Source organism: Sparus aurata, chromosome 17, assembly GCF_900880675.1.
Source record: "Sparus aurata chromosome 17, fSpaAur1.1, whole genome shotgun sequence".
Lineage (NCBI taxonomy): Eukaryota > Metazoa > Chordata > Actinopteri > Spariformes > Sparidae > Sparus > Sparus aurata.
In genome coordinates this window covers 27,629,705-27,653,279 of record NC_044203.1, presented here as the reverse complement: position 1 = coordinate 27,653,279, position 23,575 = coordinate 27,629,705, and the positions used below count along the sequence as shown (strand labels likewise).

The following is a 23,575-nucleotide window of genomic DNA, read 5'->3' as shown; positions in this document are numbered from 1 at the left end:
TTGGCTCAGTCTCCTCTGAACAGTTGATGAAGAGATGTGTCCGCTACTAGAACTCTGTGTGGCATTCATCTGGGCTCTAATCTGAGGTGCTGTTATCTTGCGATTTCTGAGGCTGGTGACTCAGATGAACTTATCCTCAGCAGCAGAGGTGACTCTTGGTCTTCCTTTCCTAGGGCAGTCCTCGTGTGAGCCAGTTTCGTCGTAGCGCTTGATGGTTTTTATGACTGCACTTGGGGACACGTTCAAAGTTTTTGCAATTTTCCGGACTGACTGACCTTCAGTTCTTAAAGTAATGATGGACTGTCGTTTCTCTTTACTTAGCTGCTTGGTTCTTACCATAATATAAATTCTAACAGTTGTCAAATAGGGCTGTCAGCTGTGTACCAACCTGACTTCTGCACAACACAACTGATGGTCCCAACCCCATTCAGAAGGCAAGATATTCCACAAATTAACCCTGACAAGGCACACCTGTGAAGTGAAAACCATTTCAGGTGGCTACATCATGAAGCTCATTGAGAAAAGGCCAAGGGTGTCTTCAAAGCAAAGGGTGGCTACTTTGAGGAATCTAAAATATGAAACATATTTAGAGTTCTTTCACACTTTTTTGTTTACTACATAATTCCATATATGTTCATCCATAGTTTTGATGCCTTCAGTGAGAATCTACAATGTAAATAGTCATGAAAATAAAGAAAAAACATTAAATGAGAAGGTGTGTCCAAACTGACTGGTAGTGTAAATCCTCAATTCACTGACTAATGTGAAAATATTGCAGCTCTTTTTCCAGCCCCTGCTGATGTCGGACTCTCTGTAGCTCCTCACATGCTTGCATGACTCTCCCGTCCTCGCATGCCGTGTCTTGCTGTTCCTGAAGTAAAAGTCTTGGTCAGAGCCACGGTACACCACTGTACTAGATCCCTTGTTGTGAAACTGACCTCAGTCAGTCTAAGAGGCTGTGATCAGTCGAGTTAACTCTCACGTTAAGACGCCAAATTCCATTACGTTAGCTTATTAGCTAACGGTAGCTAGCTTCAGTCAACGATAGGTAGCGAGGAGCAGCAGTTGTTTGTTACTCCGATAATGCTGCCCTCTGTTTTCTGAGCTTCCTTCGAATTCTGTCCATATTCTACATATTATAGCAATCATTATGAGAGAATTTCTCGAATATTTCCCTTTGCTATAAAGATATCTGAAACTTTCTGGAGCACAAAGTCTATAAAAAACATGTCATAGTTTAGATGAGAAGATGAACAATGTTGCAAGGCTTAAGGCTAGGCCATGCTGTACTGTTTCACTGTTGTGCCAATCATCAAAGAGCATTTGGCCTCTAGCTCTGACAAGAAACATCCAAATAAATGATCTTAGTTTCCATGTTTAGAACTCGATAATTGGCTTGTAGAGTTAGCCAGTTGAAAGACCGGAGCAGCTGTGAGATTTATGTGGAACTGCAGCTACACAATACTGCTTGACTAGTAACAGACAAGAACAGAACCAAAGACTGGAGTTAAAAGGTTTTATACGAAATCCCTAATAGCTTGGCCTGATGGAGTCAGCAGGAGGACATCGGATTGCCTTGCGTGACTTTACAAAATTGCTGTCAGTTATGTAACAACCAACCCCTCCGTCAGCTTGAACGACAACCAGAAGCCACAGGTCTGATGCTCACCACCGTTCTGTGAGCCATGCCTGGAAAGCTGTTCTCATTAAAGTTGAGCTCTGATTTAGGGAACATTGAGGACAGACGTCATGGCAGTTGGAAATGTGGTCATACCCCAACTCACTGTGCAGGCAACAGTGGGCTAAATGGATCTGCAGAGAGAGTTCCATGTGGAGCAGTGTTTCTCCTGTGAATTGATTTGTATCAGAAAAGGGACAAACCTTTGATGGAATCAGGGCGCAATATCCGACTTTCATCGTCGCAAGATATTGTTCCAAAGTTGGCATCTGACAACACAACTATCACCAAACGCGGGCAGTGCCGATCAAGTTTGAATCAAGATACTGTTACTACCAAATGTTCACAGGAGCATATTTTAGAGTGTGTTTATATAACACAGCTATACCATGTTGAAAACTGATGGGAGGGAGGACAGAGAACGATTTACACATGTACGCTCACATGCATGTACACATGTAGTATGACATCGTTCTCTTCTTAATGGAACGCCATTACTATATCTCTACATAGCAGACAGGGTAGCATCGGACCACAGAACTCACGGTCAGTATCGTGGTTTTGAGGAATGTATTGGATGATTCTCCGGATCAGCAAAAAGTAAAAATGTGCTACTTTGCGCATTCATGTAGCCACCTTAAGATCCTCACCACAACCATAACCCGACCATAGGGGGCAATCACTTCCAATCAATTCCACTTTTACGAAATAATTGTTTGCTGCTATTCTAATGCCCAAAATTCCCTATATTTAACCTGTAACTATATATGGACACTGATTGACCAACACCATCTTCTGTACCAGCTGCAGGACAGACATTTTCACCTTTACAATGCATTTGTTAGGTGTTAACTACTCACATTATGGACGCGCTCAGATTTTTATATGACAGTTTAGTTGCAAGTGAAAATGAGTTGTGCTCTTTTACAACTGCGACTGCAGTTTATTGCCCACAAGATAAATCACAGCAGCATGCATCCACTTGAAGTCTGCTGTGGTGCATGTCTTGCACATTTCCTGCCCATCATCAAACTGTTGAAGCTATCAACGCTCAATAACTCTTTTATAAGAGAGCATGTAGATGGATCAAATGCATCTGTAGATATTTAAAAAGCTTAAACTTGTCAATTTGTTGTCATCGTCCGCTGACGGAACGCACAGGGTGCCCTGAGATGTATGTGGTCAGAGGAAAGAACACAGGTGTTCGGATAACTCCATCAAGCTCATTTAAGCCTTGGCAGGAGACACTGTCGGTGTTTCCTACCAGAGTGGAGGCTTATAGTCGTCTTTGAGTGACACATTTTTCACCCTGAAGAATGTCTTGAGCCCTCTCTTCGTCCTAGTTATACAACGATCTCGCCAGCTATTTCTCCCTCAATTTACAGCAGTGTCTACATATTTATAGCTAATTTGAACATAAGTGTACTTTTTGATTTTCAGATGTTCCCTTTGGACTCGGAGTAGAGTAACAAATGCCTAATGCAATCCCAAAGGTCACACATTAACAATAGCACAATGTGACTCACAGAGATAAACATAGCAATAAAAAATGGGTAATGTCATCTTTTAAGTTGTTTATTAAAGCTGACACGGGATGATTAGTGAGCGGGTAGCTTTCGCCAGAGCACAATGTGTTCCTTCGCCATCTGGTATAAAACAACTTTTGGGAAAAACATTTTGGTTTGATCTGTTATCTTTATTTCTCAAGGGGACATACAGTAATATTGAAAATGAAAATTTTAACTACACAGGGGTTGTGGGGATGGGCTGTTGGCCTGTTAGTCAGCAACTTTAGCTCAAGCCATGAATTTTTGTCCAGATTTTCATGAACCCCAAAGGATAAATGCCAATGACTTTGATGATCTCCGGTTTTTTTTATACAGCAGGGCAAAGTTTTCCCTTCTAGTGACGGACCGCAATGTGTAAGACATATTGGCACCACATTTTGCACGGACATCGACAGTTCCCAGATGATGTAATGCTCTGACGTTTCTTCTCCTGCCACCATGTTGACATATCTGGTTTAAAGTGAAACCAACATTTCAACACAGACTGGATGAACTACCCTGTAATTTGGTACGAACATTCATATCCCATTTTTCCGTAAATTGAAATAACTTTGGTGAGCCCAAGACTTTTTTTATTCAGCTGCATCATCTGGTTGAAATTTTAATTTCTCCCCCACATTTGGTGATAACTCAAACCAACAACCCCACATGACAGCAGTTTGTGAAATAGGGGTGAAATTTAATTCACGATATTCCTGTACATGATCACAAATCCTTGAAATAACATTTTCATCGGTATTTTACAAACGGATTTTTATTCATATACAAGCAATATCAGATTTTTGCCTAACTTTAACCAAATTGAATCTGATAGATACAGTTTACTGAGTGAGAATAAACTTACCGTGACCTAAAGGTGTAATTTGTAAGAAATTACACAAATTCAAAGGTAGCTCCACCACTATAGGGGGCAGCTGGACTTGAGATTATTTTGTAGCCATCATTGGCTATAGTGGCTAGCTGTGGTTAGCAAGTAGCTTAATTAGCCATGAAGCTAAGTGACCCTAGTACCACCATGGTGGTGGTACTAGGGTCACTAAGGGAGTCACTAAGGGAGGCGGGGATCAGTGAACCAGCCTCCAAGTGAACACAGCTGGACACCATAATGAGACAGAACACGTGGAAAGACAAACGGCCGCTTCTTTCACAATGGGTGTTTTGTTGTTTTGTCTTCTGTTACAACTGTTTCCGGCAGATTGGTGGGATGCCTTGCCTGTGGGAAGTGGGAACGGGGTCAATAGGTGACTTTGAGCAGGTTAAAAAAAAAAACACGTAGACCAGTTAAGTTTTGCCATCATCAGCATTTCATCCTAGGATTTAGCTGAACAAGCGCTTATGCCTAAACACAGTCTCATGGCAGAAGACTCAAAGGTGGTTTCATGGCTGGGACATCCATGTGGCCGAAAATGTCGGTGTAGCCTGAATTCCATCAACCTGTACGTGTCCATGAAGGTGTAGTGCCATCACTATGCACTCTGTCCCATTCTGTACACACAGACTCCCTCTGACCACATGTTCGTGTCCACACTGAACAAACCTGTACCGCACCAATCACTCACTTATTCTTCGTGTAAAAGCTAACATTTGAAATAGCTTTTAGGCGTTGTATTTTTATGTAGAAGCATTGTGATGAAAAATGCTCCTTTAATCATTTCTGTACTGTGTGTCAAGTCGTAGGATCCTCTCAAACAGGCTTTGGGGCTGAAGGAAACAGTTTGATATTTTTTCATTTCTAAACTCAGCTGTTAATCATAGCAAACACTTCCCAAATTCACGCTTTGTTGATAATGTAGTGATAAGAGATGAATAATAGTGATGCGGAAACGACCCCGCTCGTGTTGACTGCAGCTGTGACTCACACTCATTCATTTCTCAGATGTGGGGTGTAAGCTATTATGGGGTAATTTAACCCTTCCTGTGTATTCATTTGTTTCCTGTGCCCACTGATCATCACTGATAACTTGAGTTCTGTCCGTCAAACTGCTTCAAGATTTTTTTGAATGGGACTGAGACCTGATGATTTTTCTATAGTTCAGCAGTGGTTCTGCTTTGTCGAGCCAAAACCTTTTAAAAATGCTTCTCAAAATCACAAAGTTACAATTATTTATACCAAATAGCACGAATGCCTTTTAAACCAGTACAGGATTCTTAATACACCATGAAATTATATTGTTCTTTCTTGTGTTAACATAATGCAGTAAGTTCCATGTCCTGGAAAACCGTTTCCAATCCCGTGTTTTCTTTCTGCGGTGGAGCAATTCATTTTAGGACCTCTAATTCACAACAAAATGTCTTCGAAAGTACTTTTGTCTCAGTTTGCAATCCAAGTGGGAACACGTTTCTTGCTCTCTGCTTGAAATAGCGATCACGTCTTCGAGAAGGTCTCCATGCAATTTACCTGCCTGTTGCATATACTTGACAACTTGTTAGGATTGGAAGAGCCATTGAAAACACACTCCAAAGTAAACACATTTTTGTTAAGTTAAATCCTTTTTCCTAGTTGAGCCAGGAACAGATGTCCAATCTGGCTGATGAATCGGAACCATCTGAAACAACCCTTTTAGTCTCGGTTCAATAAATATACCTTTCAACACATTTACAGGGGAAACACGTGAAGTCACAACAAAGGCTTTGCTTTTTGTGGTACCTGTAACCTGTAGAGTTATTACGGGATATAGTTATCGCGTATTTGTAAATATTTCTTCTAAAGTGTATGTCATCCTTTTAAAACTTTTGCTCAGCTCTATAGAAACACCTTCTATCGCGTGTTCAGAATAGTGAGAGACATTTCCGACGATCTCCAGTGACACCGCTACAGAAAACATGCTTGTAATGGCCTCATAACAGGATTTTCTCGCCAACTGTTAAGCAGGAACAGAACTTCAGGAGTAGTGGTGGTGTCTCCTCGGGCGATGGAAGGAGACAAGAGTTCTGCCTCTTATTTGACATGGTTCTCCCTCTCCGTAGCTGTTGACTCGCGCCTTCTCTTTGCTGAGCAGGTGTCCAACGCATCGGACAGACATTTTTCGTTCACAGTGTACGTTCCGCGTTAGAGATGTACATCAATCAAATCCAATCAATCATATCAATTATCAATTAAGATTTATGTAGCCCAAAATCACAATCACATTGCTTTAGTGGGCTTTACAATCTGGGCACTTCACCTTCGATTCGAGTGAGGAAAAACAAAAAAACACATTGATGGAAGAAGCCTCAGGAAGAACCACAGCGGAGGGATCCCTCTGCCAGGAAGGACAGACATGCAATAGATGTTTACAATTCACAATTTACAAATTGCATTGACAGAATATCCGATGCCATTTATATAATATAGTCCTTGGATCCAGGAGGATGACTGAGCAGGCCAAAGCATCGCCAAGTGGTGCCCGAGCCACACGACCTCCTCTCCACTGTGGTGACCTGGAAGAGGGCGGGCAACAGAAGTAAAGTAAAAATAAAACTAATAATAATCTACAGCTTCTCACAACAGCCAGAGAGGAGTTAACGCGTGTCTCTAAGCAGTCAATTCTTTTCTCTTTATTAGGCAATCTTAATAAAGCAGATGGGTCAAATGCGATCAGACAGAATGATTTATTTCATTTGAACTTTTACCAGCTGCACATTTGAGAGTGTTAGCATGTACATGTGCGTGGTTTGATGAAAGAGAAATCATCCGTACGCCACAGACTCTCTTTGAACGTTGCACGTGTCTCCCGCTCAAAAGACCCTTTAGTAGCAGGAGTCATTAATGGGACTTGTTTCCCATCTGTACAAGCAAAACATAAGAGGAGCTGCATGTTGGAAGGCTGAATGTGCTAGTATTTTAGTGTGTCACTGTGCAGTAAACACCATGATTCAAAACCATATGACCCCCAACTGCTCAGAAATCACAACCGATCACACATCTAGTGCAGACATATGCACCCCAATGGCCCTGTAATAAACACGCCACATTTGTCCTAACAACTCCTAATTGACCCTCAAAGAATGACTTTGATTTGATTTACATGTGAGTTTGTTAAGTACGCGGGAAGTAAATGAAAAAGAGGAAAAATCTCTGACAAGATTCGGTTTCCCCCAAAGGGCTTAAGAGTCAGTTAAACTCTACAAATTGCTCACAGCCCAATAATTGAGCTTGAGTCCTGCAGTAGGAGACAGACCCTATGGAGGATCAAATAACTGATTACTCAGGAAAAGAAAGAGAGGGTGCCAGCGAAGACTTGTTGAGGAACCAAAAGATCAGCTTGTATCAAAAGATATGGCACAGAGTGGAAATTCCTCTAAATCAAATTTCTTCTGTGTGTGTGTATGCAGGAAAGGGGGCCATCGCTGTGGTTTAAAACCCAGTTGCACAACTTCTGTAGAGCGCTGCAGAGCACAGAACTGTCCTTGCTCCTTTGGACAAACATCTTTTTCCACAGAAATCGTGTGAATCGTGAGCAGGGACAGTCAAACTTAATTCGATATTAAGCAACAGAGATTGTCATCACTATGTGCAACCCTGCAGAGCGATGTCAATCGGTGATAATAATAAGGAGTGCAAGTATTTGTGAAAAAGCGACACGCACAATGTAATTATGTGGCGTAAGATTTCCCAATAGAGAAGTCTTTGTTTTGATGATATGACTGAGCAAAATCAATCTGGGCAGACACTCAGTGAGTAGGCACACAGTGATGCATCGCTGAAAAACCCAGACTTGCACACAGAAGAACAACAGAAAAATGGGACACTGATCTCGATTTCCGCAAAATTCATCCCAGCTGTCTCAAATGGAACCACTATTTTGTTGCTAAAGACAACACTTAATATCCTGTTACTCGGGTTTGATCCACTGCAAAAGCATTCTTACATGTCACACATGCAGACCCTTTGACCCTGTGCTTCCTTCAGCATACATGTGGACTGAAGTGATCTGTTTGGATGGTCAGTCCGGGTCATCGTGACAGACTTTTTACTGTGGTCACTGAAGTCTCCCCCATTAGTTTTCCTGAGTGAAACAGATTTGTATGGACACCTTGTAATTGTTAAATTTCCAATATGGGAAAAAAAACCCTATGAAATGGTTAAGCTCGGTTGGCCAGTTAAGTAATAAGGTGGTATATACGTATAAGTATACACCAGTAACAGGCCCAATAATGACAAAAATATTATTCAAGTATTTTAGAGTGTGTGACTTCATGAAAAACAATTTAAAAAGGATGATAATGTTGCCATAATTGTATACAAAGATGGACACCAACAAAGACGAGTGTTTCTGGGGGCTGCGCCATATAGATTATCTCACTGTAATACAATTTTTTTTTTTTTAGATTTTTCACAACGAACAACATTATTTATTTATATTTTTTACTTGTACAAAACCCAACTCTTTTCAGTGATTTGTGTTAAACTGGATTAATGGTGATATTGACATTGCTCAGCTTGCCATATTTACATTTTCCATCCTATCACTCTGTAATATAATACAACATTCAGTGTAAAGTTAAAGATTTTCATTCTCTCAGTCTCAAAACTCACATTTCCAAAGTATTTCCATATTATCCAATGCTTTCCTAGTAAAATTGTCAGAAAAAGCCATTACTTTTAAATGTTGAACTAATTCACAGATAAGACACAGATGACAAGCGGCAGTATAAATGTGTATAAACTACAAACTGCATAATGTTGCTTGTAACTTTACATTTCGTTATGTAGCAACCTTACGTCTCTTTAGGTTAAACTTTGGATTTCATGGTGTGTCGACGCGTTGCATATGGTGTTGTTAGGTTTAGGCACAGAAACACAACCATATTTTTTTCCAAAAAGTTTCCAGTTTCATGGCATGGGTGGTTTGCAGAAACGTCGACTGCCAACATTTTATTCCAGTGACTGTCGGATTTAAGATTGAGTTTGATGTAAGTTTTGATGTAAAAATGTTTCCGTAAAATCTAAAAACAGAAAAAAATCAGAAGACTGCACCCAGGAAAACGAGCACATGGAAACAGCATTTTTGATATGAAACATCGTGACTGCGTAGTCGAACAAACCCATAAAGGAGCGCAAGGAACGGAGAGAGAGAGAGGAAACGAGGGATGCGTGTTCTACGGATTCTCCAGCTCCACATTCCTGCAGTGCAAGGAGGTGTACTTCACACATCCTATCTGCTCGCTCAATTTAAATATTTCGCTGCGTTTTAAGTGCTTCTTAATTTTTCATGGTCTCCAGCCCCTCCAGCTGATCCGTTCCAGATGTGGCTCAAGCGGGAGATGAGTGAAGAAAGCAGGGGCAAAGACACTCCGCCCTACACACACACACACACACACACACACACACACACACACACACACACACACACACACACACACAGTGAAATCATCTCATCCTTTTGTATGCTCATGTAAAACAACTTCCCCCCCTTTTCTTTCTCCCTCAGTTTCAGGTCAGAAGGATATATTAAACAAAGGCAAGGGTATGGGAGTCATGTCCAATGTTTCCCCCTCGAATTTCAATGGGAATCACGGATAAACGTACTTTGAAAGAAATCACAGAAATGGAAGGAGAAAAAACGATTCCTGTGGCAGTGACTTACCACAAACTCCGCCGCTGGACCAATCACTGTCAAAATAAATGTAGACATGCCATATCTTGATCAATCACAGAGAACCTCCAGGCTTACTTCGCTGCAGGGTTCGAAAACATTTTGTTTCGTTTTCTAAAGGTCCTGGAACAATTGAACAATTGGCGGCATGATCAACTCCAAAATGTTTTTTCGAGGAGCTCGTGCCCACGTAGCCACAAACACGGGGGAATGTCCCCACTCATGAGAATATGGGGGTGGCGGGGGAGGGTCGACAATCAGAAGCAGTCAGGTCAAATGTCATACATGCTGTCAGCTGTCACACTCAGAGAAATAGGCTTCTTCAAGATGCCACAATTCAACACAAACAGCACAACGGCACAGCATATCATTATCGGATTTTCCTCCTTTCTGTTTTCTTCATTGACTACTAATTGTATTTACAGAATATGAATACCGTTTTCAAACCACACCAAATGTTTAACTAATGTCCCGCTTTCGAGGCAGCCAATGGTTTTGAGTTTATTTCAGTCCAGAATAAAAATCAGCCAGCACTGGTAATCTATTGCGGTCAACAATTTTTGTCAAATTTCATTTATTCTTCTGTCACATTAAGATACAGTCTGCTTTTAGATGCTTAATACTTAGCATAATCCTTTTCTTTCGGAACAGTCAGTCTCACAAAATCATTGAAAGGTTTTCACAGACAATGAGTGAAGTGGCAAAAGTTTTCTGTGATTTATTATCAGTAAGTCAGACTTTGTTGAACTAAAACCAGAACCTGCATGGAAGGTATCAAATGATTTAAAATATATTTTTCCCATTTTTAGTGTTAATTGTTTGTCATTTAACATCATCGTCATTTTAACATCGTCCACAATTAAATCCCCTCAAACGTTTGAGCTATAAAGCATAATTTTCCCAGTGGTCAGTGCACATTTTTGAGATCGTAACTTTTGGCCATCAGTTTCTTTTAGTCCCTATTTTAAAACGTGTTATGCTTTTGGGCTGAATGATCTGTTTCACAAATTGGAGACAGGTACTCAGAAAGGATGATGTACTTTATATTGTTGCATGTAGCATGGAATATGCATGCCTTTTAACTAAATCCTCCCTCCCTCCTGAAAATGCCATCTTTGCCCATGTATCACCTAAAAATGTACCGTAAAGGCAGTTGATGGACCTATATCAGCTACGTACTGTCGATAAATGTGTTCACCAAACCTTTTGTCGATCATATATTTGCCCGTTAACATACATGGCCAAAAGGAAGAAATGCAGTCACAAACGTGTCAAAATTGCATCCAAGATCGGGAGACTGGAAAGAGTGATCTAAGGAATCTCACATCCATCTACACCAAACTTAATGGTGCACAAATGATGGAATGTTTTTGAAAGTAGGTGAGGCATGAAAGAGCCCATAAATAGGCTACCAGGCCCAGGGTTTGGGAGCGGTTCAATGCAACATTACCCCAGTGCAAAACAACACAAGAGTGAGCTGAGTGTCTTCATCTCTCCTCATCCTCCAGACAGACAGAGAGTGAGGGGGAAAAGGCAGACCGACCTCAGTAACACCAAAACTCAAAATTTATGGGACCCTGCACAGCGAGACAGTCGGGGTGATGCCAAATCCGCCGTTTTCGCCTGCCCAGTTAGAAAACACCATTAGATTGCTTCAGTCAATTCATCAAAAAACTGGGGATTTGGGGGAGCTTGTCTAATTTACAGGTCCTCAGGCCCACCATGGAGAGAGTGTTGTGGTTGGCTATGAATGCCTCGGCGCCAAAACCGCAGCCAATGGCAAATTGTTCCTTTCTCTTGAGGTCAGGTCAAACTGAAACCATTAGAGGGGAAGGGCAAGGTAGTAAAAGAACTGAGGTCAAAAGTGTTCTCAAGAAATGGGGCACTAACGAGCGTCTGCAGGCCAGCGTCATGGAAACAGGTTTTTGTTTTTTTGTTTTTTTTGTTTAACCGATGCCGACACATCAAACCAACACTACAAATGCGGAGTCAAATAGTTATTGGACATGAATCTTTAAAGATCAGAACCTAATTTTCTCAGCTCAGTGGACCCAGGGAGTAGAGTCAGGCACAAAGACGAGTGCGGAGAAGGAAAAGGGGGGGTTAGAGAGCATAAGGACTACATGGGAACTAATAATCCCTTCACAATAGTCTGCGCGTCTGGGTTCTGATCTGCACCACAGAAACTCTCTATGGTCTGGAACATTCCTTCAGACTCAGGTTTAGTTCCTCCTGGAGACAGACGCAGGTTGGCTCTTTATCCTAATTCCCCTGTCGAAGCCAATATTTCAGATCTCATATAGCTCATGGCAGGGGGCCGGCAGTTTAACTGCTTATCATTTTCAGAACAATTTTAGACCACTATTATAAAGGAGTTCAACGTGGTGACCAAAGCAGGCCATTCAAATTCAAGTAAGGTTTTCTCGCCATATGTAAGGCATGAATTAATCTCCCTCACAGGAAATTTACTCAAAAGACTGTCTTGCTAATCTGTCTGGATGCCAAGAAGTTCTTTTTTGGCCTGCAGGTACAGCGGCATTGGCTCTGTAAATCATTGTTTTTGCATATTTGTGGACAATACTCTAAGCTCCAGCCAAGCATGTCAAGAATTTGTTTATGATGTTTTAGATTGCATGTAATTCCTGACTCATTCTGTCAAGACCAGAGTTGTGGCCTCTGAAGGCTGAGCTGAAAAATAAACTCAAGCCAGTCCTGCAGCTTTAGTGCCACTCAGCACTCATACATAGAAGTCAAGTCGATTTGGTTTATTTAGCCGGAAATCACAGCTTGCCACTAGGCAAACAATACAGTCTGATGTCCTTCGACCGTCAAAAGACTCCCCCAAAACTATTTTAACAGGGAAAACAAATGGAAGAAACCTCAAGAAGAGCTACAGAGGAGGGATCCATCTCCCAGGATGAACAACAGATGTCTTGTGTACAGACTATAGATTTCGCGACAGAATATCACAGCATATACAAGTATGATGACAAAATGTAGATTAAAGTGAAGAGGATTTATCAAGGGGGACGAAGCTAGAATCTGAGTCATACAAACTCCTCTCCAACACTTAGACCAAAGTGAACAGGCCACTAAGTTTCCCGGACGTTTTGACTGACTTTTTCAATATCACATGTTTAAAACAATATGATCCCTGTCAATTAGACATCGATCATCTCGAAAGTACAAAAGCTATTAAAAACACATCTATAATCAGATTGTCAAGCCAAGGCTGGACAGATGTTATTACACGTGTATGTAGTATGTGCTCTGTGAGTGTGTCTGTACCAGCACTGTGTGCAGGGTTTTCACGTGCGATGTTGTGCGCCCTGGGCATTTTGTTTTTCTTTTTGCCGCTGTATCAAAAGACGTATTGAGTATTTTTTTTATGCTGCTATTATATAGAAGTCTAAGGCCCAATTCCAATACACCCCTCTGTTTTGTGTGTTCATGCCTGGGGGCAGGTTGTCCCAGTTCTTGATGGGACAGGGCTTTAAGTGTGAAGGCTACACGGCCCTTCAAACTGAGGTTGTTCAGAAGCAACGCTGATGAACAGCCATGAAAACTCTGTCGTTTCAATGTAATATGGTCCTTTTTATTTGATTTGTTTGTGACAGTCCCAAATGTTCCTGTGCAGACCGCTAATGTGAGCCTAGAACTGCTAACATTAGTAACCAGGTTATGAGGCAGTGTCCTTTTTTAACTGATGACTTGAAGTTCAGAAAATGTCAGAAATATGGTGAGTGGTGTTGTGAACCGCAACAGCAGGAGAAACCAGAGCAGCTGAAGACAGCATACTGGAAATGTTCAGTCGTGTCTGTTTACATATCTGCCAGTGACAACAGCTGATGACGTCTGAGGGTCTTAAAGGGTTGTTTCATTTCATAGGGGAGATTCAAACAACTACCACTTGTCACTCTGTTCTGAGGGTCAGGGGGGAACTCGAGGAGTAGTTGTAAAAGTTGGAAATGGGATTGAGCCTAAAAATGCTGGTCCTGTGAACTTACAGGCCACAAAAACCCAGAGGAGCTCAATACCACGGGCACAGAGGAGATACGAACAGAGAACACTGTGATAACATGCAAACTATAAAAAGAAATGCAGAAAAAGGGGAGAGGCTGAATCTCCTCTGGGACGAGGACCAAGATCAATGAGTGGACGAGCCACTGACAGCCAGGTGAGAGAGGGATCCAAGAAAGGCCGACAGCACAGAAAACCTGAGAAGAGAGGAGATGGAGGAGAGGTTGGGGAGAGAGGGGGGAAGAGGAAGGGAGGAAGAGAGGGAGAGGAAGGGGTATTCACAGCTTAGCAGTTTTTAGGGCACAGAAACAAAAGCAGCATGTTGTTGGATGCGGTTGATATCAAGAACTCTTTGGTCTGTCAGTTGAGTTCTCATTGGCTGAGACCGACCAGCAGGAAGGAAAGTGATAACAGGTACAAGGCCTGAAGAATAATTGAAAGTTAAAGCTAAAAGCTGATGTTTCAGCTTGGATTTACAGGCCTCAGACTGTCTGATGTCAGCAGGGATAACATTCCCAGAGAAAAGGGCTAACGGCAGGAAAAGGCCACGCAGCCAGCTAACTGGAAGCCCTGTTTTTTAACAACTTAATGCACGAGATGGGGCTTCAGTTTTAATGAGATCAGAAAGATGAGTAGGGGCTAGCCCCTTGACAATTTTACATTATCATCAGAAGCACCTTGAAGTCTGATCCGTCATGGATCCGGGGGCCCTTAAAGTCTGGAGCTAGCTAGTTGGTGAAATATGGTCAAATTTTCTGGTTTCAGTTAAGATCCTAGCTGCAGCGTTCTGAACCATTTGAAGACATTTTATACGAATTCCTTTGTGGCAAAGTGTAAAATTCAATTTACAACAATGTCTCTGTGAGTGAATTAATTCCTTGTGGATTCAGAAAGCAAAACACACACGTATCTCTACTGAGAGAGCCATGTCAGCCTTACACAAGATGCAATGCCTCCAATGGTTCATAGTTCCAAAAGACAAACTTGACCAGCTTCACTGCTTATCGACAGACCTCGGTGCCTTTGTATCTTTTAGACTTCAGTCCAAATTTGGTCTTTAGTTTGTTACCCAGCCCATAAAGTGACATGTGGCCAAGCGGACCAGGAGGAGGTCAAAGAGTCCCGAGTACTTTGGGGGTGCCGGAGGGGGAACAAATCCCTCTCCAATGAATCGTGTTATTTGATCAGCTGTAAGAAGAGTCACAAGAGAAAACACAAACATGGAGTTTGAGTGTATGATCCTGTTTCTATGATCACCTTTGAAGCCAGAACAACAGCATCATGGTTAGCGGGATCATGACAGCACTTTGGTAAACATGTCTTAGAGCTATGTAAAAGGGCGCCAATAAAGTCTTGCTGCTTTTTCTTGTCTTGTCTCATTCTAAACTCTCTCCTTAAAAGGTAGCATTTGAACCGTAGTGACACTGTATTGTTTGCCAAGGACACATGGTTGGGAAACAATCACATCTAGGATTAACGTGGGACACAGATCATTTAAAAACCCGAGCTGGTGGAAACAAACATTCCAAGTCTTTTTCCATCGGTATCTCGTGATGATATTAAGCATTTATGGGCGTTTAGTTACTGAAACCTAGTTCGCTATCTGCTGCAATGTCACGGATGAACGCAATGGAAACCGGAGCAAGCAAGATCATTAGATTTGCGCAATCTCACTTTTATTCGGAGTTTGTGGAGACTGACTCCTTGCAGGGTCCAAGAAGGTCGCCTTTATAAATCACCAGAGGTGGCAAAAGTCCACATGTTCTGTATTCAAGTAGAAGTACACATACCTGTGTGAAACAAATGACGCTGGTAAAAGTAGAAGTACTGATTCAACTTCTTTACTCAGGTCAGAGTAAGAAAGTACAGGCTTGGAAATGTACTCAAAGTATAAAAGTAAGTAAAAAGTTTCCCTCGTGTCATATTAATATTCAAAAACTGTTAAAGATAGAGTCAGTAGGAATTGTCCGAGCTGTTTGTTAATGCCCCAGGAAGATAGTTTGTTGTTGATTTGCATTCCTAAGGCCATCAAATTCTGACAATTTGGCTTTGTAAAGTGTCCCAAGCACAGCAAGAATCCAAGAGAATAAGAAAATCCAGGCAGAAGACGAAGAAAATATGTATTTTTCTACCCATTCGAGTTTCCCTCTCCGTCTGTTTCCATCTTGTTACGTCATTTTATCTTGCTATTTATACCATGCGTGATGCACTGATAGGTTTTAAATCAGTCTTGAGATGGTGGGAAGGCTGCGTGAGATGGTGTACAAATAAAAAAAAAAATGCAAAACTAAAGTAAAGTACAGATACCTGAAAGTATTTGCACTTCATTACTTCCCACCTCTGTAGATCACTGAACCCGCCACCACGCTTTTTTATTGACTTGCTCAGAAAAATGCTGAGCAGAGAAAGCACCAAAACCGCAACACAATGCAATCAGTGTGTTGTTTAACCGTTTGGTATGGCCTTAACAAAGCGCACAAAATGGATTCTTCATGGTCATGTAAAGACTATGTACGCCACTGACATATGTACAAAATATTGCCTGTGAGAATGGAATATCAATTTGTGTGTAGACATATTTTCAGACCGCTAGGAACACTTTTTGTATCCCATTCCCATTCTTTCTCCCCCACCCCCAATGTGCAGCTTGTATGTGAAGAGTTGAACACGGCCATTTACACAGTTCCGTCCTGCGATTCTCTTGCTCTGAGTACACATTTGGGTGTGTTTGTCATAGGGTAGAAAGAGGGGTAATGTGTCCGCCAAACCACACTACTGGCCCATAGATAGGAATTTAGGAGCTAAATGGTCCAACATTTTACTTACTCTTGTTACGTCCCTCTGTGATTTGCAGTATTTTTCCATACTTCTTCGCTTTCACAGCATGTAATGCACTTAGACCAAATTGCTTGAGTGCAGAAATATTGAAATGCAATTATTCTTTATGTAATTTGATTCAAGTAGATGTACATTTGTAATATTGGTGTGATCTGTGGGCTGACTGTGTACTAAAACTGTTGTTGCTCAACATGAAAATGACAAAAAAAGACATTTGAGAAGAAAGCCAATCTTGTTTTAATTATTACATCAGACATCTTTGAGCTTTTGGACATTGGTGTAATATATGGTTGCAATTTGTCTTTTGCCCTTTCTGTGCCAGGTCCAAACTAATGTATCCAGCTTTCATGGGGGTCCAGGAAGACCTACCAGGACGCTTAGGCCAAAGAGATCAATTGTTTGTCGATGGCGACCCACCCATTCAGCCCAGACTGAAGCCAAGGATATATTATATTTGAATGTGAAGCTTCACATTGGAAGCAAAGGAGGTTCCTCACTCAAAGAGCCTGTGTTCTCACGAAGATCAGGATGGGAACGAGAGGCACAGTCATTCTGCGCCTTTTCCCAGAGCCTCTCATCCTTCTACAGGCCAAGTCTACTGCCAAGAGGAGTTCCAGGTGGTCTCCAGGCTGTCTTTGATCCTCACCAACCACGTTTTCTTGGACAGATCGGTCAGTGTAATCGCTAGTGTTTCGGAGTGCTCAGGGGAAACAGTAGTGCTCCATTTCCCTTTCATGGCATGACCTCAGCAGTGGCAACCATAGCCTTGAGGTGACACAGACCTCCGTCCAACTAGGCTTCTCTGTTGTCCTTATCTAATTGAAAGGGCAGCAGATAAATGTTAGAGACAAGCTGCCTTGATGAGGCACAGAAAAACAAGCAGAGAGAGGAGAGTGGGGTGTTGGTGCCCACCTCCGGTGAACACTATTTCGATTGAAGTGGAGAAAATTGTTGGCAAGGAGCAGTATGGCACACAGCCCCCCTGAAACTTGCCATGCAACTCCTACTTTTAGCTGACCCTTCAAGTTTACATCAAGGGCGAACACACGGTCCAGTTACTGACACTCAAAGTGTAGTAGAGGTCCAATCTTTGTTTGCACGAACACCCTGCGTTGGCAGGGGGAAGCTGGTGCTGCGGACCAGATGCACAGACGTGGTGCAATGAGGGGCCTGAACTCCATTGCAGCTCGTCTTTGGACTTTGGAGTGAGAGAAGTGTGTTTGTCTTGGATGAACTAGAGCCAGACCTGCTGCCAGCTTCTTTGAGCAAGTGATCGAGAGGCAACCAAACAGGTCTGATACATCAAGATTGCTGGTAGTCATTTAAGATTAGTATTTAGTACCAGAGAAGCTGTTGACACTTCATTTTCCTATCACAAGATAATACTTTTATTGTCCAGTGAGACAGCATGGGATAACGTGCATCCATGCCTCTAACAGTGTATTTTATTTGACAATTTAGGCCACAAGAAAAAGACAAGATTATGTTAGACACCACAAAGACAGACAGGCTTCATTTTCTCTTGTCTAAGAGTGTGGGAGAACTCTTCCTTGATGCTCTGCCATGAAAAACATTAAGACGTTGTTCCATGAAAATCCCTTGAAATAGTGGTTATTTAGGCCTTTTGGGCCTATTTCCTAGTTTCCCTGTAATAGTTTCCACATGTTTCTCAAGAGATATCCATCTTATCAGGCAAAATACTAACCAAAAGTGAAAAAAATGTTTCAGGTAACCAAATGACTTCTTGTAAAACCACACATTTCCATAAACCCCGTTCAGTTATTGCCCTCTCCTGGAGGTCTAGCAGAGGGGTTGGCAGGGCAGTGTCTTTTTTGCTTCTTACTAATATCAGAGTTGCATTTTAATGATGACTAATGAAGTGATTATGCATGAATTCCCACCAAGTGAGAAAATTTCCACTTGAAAAATGGTAAACAAATTGTAAAAAGAAATGTCTCAGTGACACAGTAAATATTTTGGCCTAATTTATATTACGACTCAAACTAAAGGTCACTGATTATACAAGTGGAAACTGACCTGTGAGCCAAGTTTAGTGAGTGTGCAGGCCACAGTAAATTCTCACCTTATTGTGGCTTATCTCAACCACAAATGGTGGTTTACATGCCACAGATTAGCACTCATAAACACTGTTCATTAGAGGGCTCCGAGAACGCCTCCCAGAGGTCCTTGCCAACAGATTATCCTATAATATATGTGGTGTGAAACTTGTGGCCATGACGAGCTGTGAACGAAATAAGTGGAAGATTTAGCTTTGGTGAAAATAAACACAGAAGATATTATGCATTAGCGAAACATATTCTCTCGAAAAACAACATAATCCATCAGTTCATCTCCAGCTGGGTTTTTCCACGATTGTTTTTTAATTTGTTTCATGATTCATGCCTCTCTCTTCTCATCATTCCCTGTTTTGCCTCTCTGTAGTTTCAAATCTGTCTGATCCCCTCTTAAAACTGGCAATAATATCTCTATATATAAATGAGGTGCGGCTCTATGTGAAGACAGGAGCTCCTGGCTTGAGTTTGTCGCTCTCTTCAGTGCTTTCGAGATGCGAGAAAGTGGCGTCATGGACCCAAGAGATGTGTAAAAAGGACATTAATATTTCAAAATGTCTTCAGATCCTCAATTCAAAAATAAAATAATTACATTAAAATAGATCAAATCAAATTTGGAGCATTTAATGTCGGGAAATTCCGATAGGATGTTGTGAGATGGTTTATATATTATCCACAGATAGTGGTTAATTTTTTTCATCTTTAGTCTCTGATAGTCTCTAATCATTCAGAATTGTTCTTTTCACTATAAGATGGATTTTCATGAAATTTTGGAAAGATCACAGGTCTCCTAAGGCTTTAGTAAGATGTGGCCATTTTGAGGACTAATAGATGGATTTCCATGACATTTGGTACAGACCTTCTGTCTCCTCAGGATGAATTGTAGCCTTTGTTTAGTGCCTTTATTTGATGACATCCTCTTGTGAGGAAACTGCGCTTCAACTGAGTCGGGGCTATGTTGGGTAATTAACAGCCTGCAGGCGCAGGAAGAGTTCCAGCGTTTCTGCTGGTCATGTTTTGCACTTCGAGCAAAATAAAATCACAAAAGAAAACAAAATGTTCCTCCATCAGTCATCTGATCCACTGATTAACATGGCTGAATATGTTACCTTTCCAGAGCCGCGGCTCTGAACCATAGTCACGAGATGCCTGGTTTTACATTATGCATGGCAGCAAGCTTAGTCGTAGCTTTTCACAATGCAGACCAACTCGCTGCATACTATTTTATAACAGAGACTTTATTTTTTTTTTCTTTCTGTGGCAAAAAAACAACAGACAGCCTCTTAGTAACTATTATTAATCCTCTGAAAACTGAGCTTATCTGATCTTACACACTTTAGGGCAGACTTAAGTAAAATGTGCATGAACTTTTCTGTGACTGCAGCTACATGCTGTTTCTTCTCTCCCTCTAGTTGTCCCCCAAAATTCCCCAGCCAGTGTCATCAAGTCAAAATTTATGCTTGTCCAATACTTCGGTTCACGACTGAATACTTGCAAAACTAATGACACTTCCATCAGCCTGGCCTGTGCTTTGTGTCAAGTGCTAATTAGCAAATGTTAGCACTGATCATTTGCACAATGGTAAACCTGAAATTTGTTAATAGCTGTGTACGAGAATTGATGCAATCAGGATGTTAGAATGCGGACATTAGCAGCACAGTTGTGCACAGACTGTAAGGTTGACTTTCCTTGGCAATTCCTGATTTTTTTTTTAAGTAAACTATTACATTTAAGTTGTATGAGCTTAAAAAGTTTGAACAACTTAGATGTATTTGTCTTTACTTGGTCATTTTGTGAAGTAAAGACACTTTGTCAGATTTCACAGTGTAAGAGCAGCCTCACAAAGCTCTTCTCATGGGTGTACATTTCTGTTTCCACCTGGGATGAAAACTCATGATAATATTCTGCATTATCACGCCCTTCCTGCATCGGTGCCTCCTGTCTCATTACAGGAAAAATTCACGTAACAGCTAATGACAGAGCAGTGACCGTCAGCCCTTCGGTAGCCCTCCAGATAAGCCACGAAGTGCTCTCTGCAGAAATGTTGGCTTTCTGTTGCCAACGCCGTCGACAGCGGGGCTATAAGGAGGAGCGACCTTCGGGCCCTCGTCAATTTTTCTCTTTTTGTTTAGTCAGGCCAGCTGGAGGCTGTGCTCCGTCATCTAGCCGGTGTTCCAAATTTGACTCAAAGCAGAGACTCGGCAAGCGAGCCAGGCTGAAATATTATCCACAAATGCACACATTCACATGAACAGTTATGAGGAGCTTCAATGCTGGGGGACCGTCTGGAGAAGAAAGCATCTGTCACACTAACCGCATTTTACTTATTCTCATCCCAGTGTGTATAGTAGATAACAAAAGAGAAAGCTCGAGCACCTTTACCCACTGAAATCCTCTGCATCTGGTATTTATCACCACATGAACGTGGGATGTGGGGGTGCAAAAAAGCAAATGTTTATAATTCCTGCCTCAGTGTATCACGGCCTTTCCGAGCAGAGGAAGTAATAGCTTAATTGTATTGTTTATGATGACGGTGTGGTTTTTACAAGTCACTGTAAATTTGTTTCTGTTGTCAGCTTGTTACATTCTCACTGTTTTCCATTAAACAAATCCCTTTTTAAGCCCACTTTATTGTTTTGTGTATTTTTATTTCCTCCTCCAAATTCTTACGGAACGTTTTACAAGAATTGTTTTATATCAGGCGAACAATATTAAAGTAACAAATATCCTCAGGAGAATCTTAGGAGGAAAATCATTCAATAAATCTATTTCTTATTTTGATAACACACTGTTCAACAGGTGTTATTGTAGTTTCTATTCCCGTTTTTAAAGTTAGAACATCTTCTCTCCCTTTGATGCTTTTTATGCCATTATTCACTTTGAAAGAATGTGTCAGTTTTTCGAGCAGCAGACGTCTCATCATTTATTTTACTTTGGAATGAGCCTCTTTAGCTGAATACGTGAAATCTCATGCTGTGACTGAAGTATCAATCTGTGCGAGGCTCTGTCATAACCTTATTAAACGCAGGTGTTCTGGAGCTCACTGCTGAAGCCCCACTCCCTACAAACTCCCGAGCTGTCAGTCACAAACTGCAGAGACTGATTAGCTGAATGAATATCTGCCTGAGAGATGGATGCTGTGACTCCAGCGGTTGGCACTCCATATAGTTAGACAGAAATAAACAAGCTCTACCTGCCATGCTCCACAGCTAGAAGACCAAAGAGTAGAGGCACCGGGGGGATATTTTCACATCATCTGTCAAGTGTTCTTACTCTAGCACCCTGATGGGAGGCCAAAGAAAATGGAGCTGCTCTTTTTTTTCACCCATTTTCCTGTTATATGGGTCTGTAAAATCTAGCATATAACAAAATAGTGTGCAGTAATATAAAACTGCTCTGCTCGTGGTTTAATTTAAAGCTGTTTTTTATGTCCGTATGAGAAGCAACAGAGTAGCTGACTGCTGATACCCGATGAATAAACCTGCATGAGTGGTAAAGAAGTATTATTGCTCGAGCAGGCGATTCCATGGTGCCAATATAACTGGATTTTCTATATTCTGGCATGCAAGTTAGCTAGTTTTTCTATTGGTGAAAGCAGCTAATGTACCCTGTCATGAGTTTTATTGGTTTAAAATTGCTTGTAAGCCTTGCTTAACTCTGGTGTTTTTCTTACGTCTGCTGAGGGCATCAATCATAAATTGTGGTCATCTGTCACAGATGGCAGACGGATGGTATATCCTTGTCTTGTTGCATTCCTGCATGCAAATTTTGATTAATGCTTGTCCAATCAATTAGTTTTTCTTCTTGCCTAACTAAACGCTTTCATGCAAATCAAGGTCACATGAAGTTCAGCCAACCTGTTGGTTCAGCAGCTGCAAAACGCACAACCGCTGAATAGAGCAGTGAGGACAGACAAAATATACCCCATATTCATGCCGATGACAGAATAACTGAGACTACATACTGTAAACTATGTTTAGTGCTTCTTCTAATTGAAGAGGTTAACTGGTGGCTTTTTTTTATGAGGGGAAAGTAACTTTTGTTCAGGGCAACAGTAACCTCATCTTCTTGCCAAACCTGAAGGTTGTGTTTAGGCATGAGATTGAAAATGGCCACATTTAATGGTAAAGATGGCGAAGATTTGGGAGGAACCACAACCTCCATCTGAAAATACAACCGTGGCAATTTGGGTTTAAATGAATTTGGCTTAAAATAAAAGCGACACGGGAGCGTTGCATAAATGTGCTTTGTAAGATTGACTTTTATACTGTAGATTTGAAATCTTAAAATGGAAGAAATGCCGAGGTTAAATCTGAACCGCTTCTTTTTGTTTCGTCTGCTTGGATTTCTCCTTAGAAAAAAATTAAAATCTACTCTCTGATTTCTGATATTTCTAAAAAATCATTTATCGCTGTGGATTGCTGATGCACTCAGTTCCAATTTCATCCGTATGAAAATGAACAGAGAACATTCCTCGGTCTCCCTGCTGTATAAACTGAATACTGGATGGCGCCTCTCCAAACCGGAGTCTCTACGAACTTGCCTACCTTGGCACTGGGCCACACTTGTGTAACATACCGTACACACTGTGAAGGCAGCATCATCACAACCAGCCAAACTTGGCCTGTCATACATGTCAATGTCAAATAGCCCTTCTGAAAGCCTGTATCAGTTCTCTGTTAATGAAAATCATATTGTCTTGGTAGTATTTCTTCTTTCTTTTACACGTCACCTCAGCGATGAATCTTTCCGAATCCTTTAAAAATGAATTTAAAACAACAGCATTAAACTGCTTGCACCTCTTTGATCAGACTATATTTC

The 23,575-nt window shown here is 41.4% G+C and overlaps 1 long non-coding RNA gene across 2 annotated transcripts in view; it reads left to right on the top strand.

Moving 5' to 3' along the window:
- Positions 1-21,380, top strand: part of LOC115568159 (uncharacterized) — a 67,356-nt gene extending 45,976 nt beyond the window's left edge. The window contains exons 3-4 of one of the 2 annotated variants that reach the window (XR_003981342.1): positions 17,005-17,974; positions 20,707-21,380. This is a non-coding gene — a long non-coding RNA (uncharacterized LOC115568159). Of the gene's footprint in view, positions 1-17,004; positions 17,976-20,706 lie in introns of those variants that run through there. The other variant, XR_003981341.1, reaches the window with a different exon arrangement.
- The last annotated feature ends 2,195 nt before the right edge of the window (positions 21,381-23,575 follow it).